The sequence below is a fragment of the Xyrauchen texanus genome, chromosome 35, assembly GCF_025860055.1.
Source record: "Xyrauchen texanus isolate HMW12.3.18 chromosome 35, RBS_HiC_50CHRs, whole genome shotgun sequence".
NCBI classification, from domain to species: Eukaryota; Metazoa; Chordata; class Actinopteri; order Cypriniformes; family Catostomidae; genus Xyrauchen; species Xyrauchen texanus.
The window spans coordinates 1-4510 of record NC_068310.1 but is presented as its reverse complement, the minus strand read 5'-3'; the positions used below and the strand labels follow the sequence as shown (position 1 = coordinate 4510).

General features: G+C 44.6%; 1 pseudogene; it reads right to left on the bottom strand.

Annotated features, from left to right (window-relative positions):
• Positions 1-1570: 1570 nt before the first annotated feature.
• LOC127629329 (uncharacterized) lies at positions 1571-1689 on the bottom strand (annotated as a pseudogene).
• Between the last annotated feature and the right edge of the window lie 2821 nt (positions 1690-4510).

Below are 4510 nucleotides of genomic sequence, written 5' to 3'. Positions count from 1 at the left end.
ATTGGCCAATGATATGGCTTTGGCCCTTGGTAACATCAAGGACACTCTCGCTTCACACAAGATAATGATCTTACAGAACAGAGTGGCCTTGGATTACATTCTAGCAATGCAAGGGGGAGCCTGCACCATTATCGGCCCCGAATGCTGCACCGGTTTAATGGATCCAATAGAGAACTTGAACAAAATCCAACAAGACATTCTTGATCTTGCAGCAAATTTACATCAGATGACTGAAAATAATTCTTCATGGTTTGGAAACTTGCTAGGTAAACCCTGGCTGTGGATAAAGGAAATAGCAATTCTGCTGTTCTTTTTCCTACTGGTGTACTATTTATGCGTCCACTGTATCAAGTGTTTCATTCAACAAATGACTCAAGCACCTCACGAGAAAATAACAGTTCCAACCAGAAAAGATTATTACCCATAAGAAATTCACGGACCCTAATTGCATGTTTGTTCTGTGTCAGCATGCAATCACAGAAAAAAAACAACACACAGCAAGTGCTATGTGCCTGTAACGATCACAAGTTACAAGAATGAATTTTTAAGTGTCTAAATTTTTATTTTGTGAGAGTTATTAGAACTCTCAAAGGGGGAATTGTTGTATTACAAATTTATAAAATGTTAAACACAATCATATATATAAACTGGGAAATTAGAGTAGACTGCATTTAGCATTTAAGGTATAAATGATAAATATATCAGCTGTTAGAAAGAGTATTCCAGCAAGAGATTTCCTTCCAGTTCTGTTCTCTCTATTGTAAATTAAATTAGTCAGACTACTGACAATCTCATCCTCTGTCTTTTAATGGCTATTGTAGCCCCAGCCCCAGTTGTCTAAATAGTTAGGCTGATTGGATTAGCATCTCTGTATCTGAATAGTTATGCGATTGGATTAGGACTGGTAACAATCTAGAGTCTAGGGTGGGTTTCCTATGCCTGTATACATCATTTGCATGCTATAAAGTTATCACCTGGGTGCTTTGTGTCTATCTCTAAGCACTGCCCTCTAAATGCATGTATAAATTACAATGTAAAGTTCCCTTAGTTCCCTGCAGCTGCTGACAGCACAAATTTCTCAAAAAAGAATCCTGCTTGAAGATACAACCGAGTCTCCTGGTCTTACCTTCTGAGTTTCCCACTCCCTAGAAGGATAAAAAGTTTACAACACCTGTGTCATAGCTTCCATGTGGTTTGCTAAAAGAGGGCATACTCAGCTGCACAATTATATGCTTAACACATAATAATAATCCAGTGAACAAAGAAAATTCTTCTCTACTTAAAAAATGACCTCAGGACGCTTTCTTTCGGATGTGTCCACCAAATTTTGGAAGCACTGCACTTTGTTTGTACTTTCCTACTCTGTATGTTGCAGTCAAGAAAGAGCAAAAAAAAACAAACCCTCTACTGCTTTCTGTAGGAGGCAAGATAAATGAGCAGGCTGTCCTTTGCCACAGAGAAAGCTAAATGAAAGAAAATCAATCAAACAACCAATTTCCAAGGATAAATAAATAAATCCCAGTTGAGCCAGGGGGGAGTGTATGAGATAAAACAAACAAGGAAAAGCAAAATCTTACAGCACCTGGTATTCCCAGGAAGTTTCCCATCCTAGTACTAACCAGGCCCAGCCCTGTTTGGCTTCCGAGATCAGACGAGTTCGGGCCTGCACAGGGTGGTATGGCCGTAAGAGAGTGCTGCGGCTACCAGCAGGCCATTTAAAGCAAGCGCATTGCACGCATCCTTATGCTGCTCTCCCATCATTAAAATATGTCTTGTACTGCAGCTCTAAAAAAGAGAAAACAGGCCCTTTCCTCTCAGACATTGTCTATTTTTATTTATTTCTCTTTTTGAAAAGGTAAGTGCCTCCTCTCTATTCATTCAATTTCACAGGAGTCGTCCACAATACCTTTTTCTGCATACCTGTGTCATAGCTTCCATGTGGTTTGCTAAAAGAGGGCATACTCAGCTGCACACCTGTGTCATACTGTGGGGAGTATGATCATCATTAAACCTGCAGATAAGGGCAGTGCGATAGTCATATGGGACCGAGAACAATATTTATGGGAGGGATATAGACAATTGAATGACCCAACATATTACCAGAAATTGGATAGAACCATTTTTTTAGACACTGTACCTATGGTCAAAAATATAGCCCAAACCCTATATCAGAAAAAACACATCAACGCAAAACAAAAGTCCTACCTATTAGGTAACGCGGAACCTAGAAGCAGGAGGTTCTACATGCTCCCCAAAATACACAAAGACCCAACCAAATGGAGCAAACCTCACGAAATTCCCCCAGGAAGGCCTATAGTATCCGATTGCGGCAGTGAAACGTACTATACGGCAGAATTTTTAGATTTTTACTTAAATCCTCTTTCGATGGGCCACCCCAGCTATATAAAAGACACGTATGATTTTGTCCAGAAAGTCAAAGGACTAAAAATTCCCCAAAAGGCCATCCTGTTCACTATGGACGTGGATGGCCTTTACACAAACATAGACATCCAAGAAGGAATTCAGGCCATTAAAAATATATTTTAAAAAAACCCAGACACCTCCAGGCCCGACAAAGAACTCATCCAATTATTAGAAATCAATTTAAACCGAAACGATTTCGAGTTCAATGGGGAATTTTTCCTGCAAGTTAAAGGCACAGCGATGGGCAAGAAGTTTGCCCCGCCTACGCCAACATATTTATGGCAGAATGGGAGGCTTCAGCCTTATCCTGATGCCACAAACAGCCCCTTCACTATTTTAGGTACCTAGATGATATCTGGGGAGTATGGACTCACTCTGAAGACGGGTTCAAGGAATTTGTGGCGACACTAAATAACCATAACCCATCTATAAAATTAAAATCCACCACCAGTCACCTATCGGTAGACTTTCTGGACACCACAACTTACAAGGGTCCAGATTTCAACTCGTCACACAAATTGGACATCAAAGTCTTCTTCAAAGAAACCGACACGCATGCCCTACTACATAAAAGCAGTTTTCACCCCAAACACACTTACTCAGGCCTCGTCAAGTCGCAACTCCTGATGTTCCGTCGCATATGCACCCAGGAACGGGACTTCAGAGAAGCGACACGAATCCTCTTCAAAGCGCTCCGGCCCAGAGGATATAACAGGTCCTTCTCGAGAAAGGTTTTTAAATCATACTTGACAAGCAGGGCCCAGGCGGAGGGGACCGGCGTCCCCTTTGTCCTGACTTACTCCTCGGCCGCTCTGAAACTGACCAAAGAGGTAAAGTAAAACTTCCAGAACATATTGGGACAGACACAAATATTCAACCCGCAGTGGTCCGTGCCCCAGAGAAAAAGAGCAGAGAGAATTTGGATCAATAAATTAGGCACTATATATCCCCAAGGCCTGAATGAGAAGTGAATCCAGTCGAGTGAGCGACATTGATGGCCTGTGCACACTGGTTAGCGCCTACCCTCCTTAACTAACACTTCCTAACCCCTAAACCTAACCCCTAAACTTAACCCTATAACTTAACCCCTTAACCTAACCTCTTAACCTAACCCCTAAACTTAACCCCTTAACCTAACCCCTAAACTTAACCCCTTAACCTAACCCCTTAACCTAACCCCTAAACCTAACCCCTAAACCTAACCCCCAACCCTTAACCGCTAACCCTTACCCTAAACCTAACCTAACCCTAACCCTTAACCTAACCCTAACCCCTCGGACCCCCGGGGGCCAAACAGCAGCCAATGACTCAGTTTGGCCCGAAATTGACACCCACGCCTCGTCAGGGGCCCCTGTGGCCGTGTCTGGAGCCTCGTGTCCCTTCGACCCGTTTTTGTGCTTAATTGGCCCAAGTGTCAACGAACAGCCTACATCGAATAGGTTGCAGGACGGACGTCTGGAAAGCAGGGGTCAAAAGGTCGCAGCTGCTCCAAATTTGACACGGTGGTAGTCCAGGGGTCCCTGGGTCAGGATCCAGGGTTTCAGGGTCCTAGGTGGGCCCTTTGGAGAGGGTCTTTCTGTCTATGAGTGGAAGAGGCCTTTGTGAGAGATTTTGAAAAAATAAGGTCAAAAATATTTCCCTGTGATCTAGGGACTCATCCTCCTAGTATGTGGCAGTGGGGACCCTAGGCTACCAGGATGCGAAGTTTGGGGCCCCTCGGACCCCCGGGGGCCAAACAGCAGCCGATGACTCCGTTTGGCCCGAAATTGACACCCACACCTCGTCAGGGGCCCCTGGGGCCGTGACTGGAGCCTCGTGTCCCTTTGACCCGTTTTCATGCTTAATTGGCCCAAGTGTCAACGAACAGCCTACATCGAATAGGTTGCAGGACGGACGTCTGGAAAGCAGGGGTCAAAAGGTCTAAAATATTTCCCTGTGCTCTAGGGACTCGTCCTCCTAGTATGAGGCAGTGGGGACCCTAGGCTACCAGGATGCGAAGTTTGGGGGCCCTCGGACCCCCGGGGGCCAAACAGCAGCCGATGACTCCGTTTGGCCCGAAATTGACACCCACGCCTCGTCAGGGACC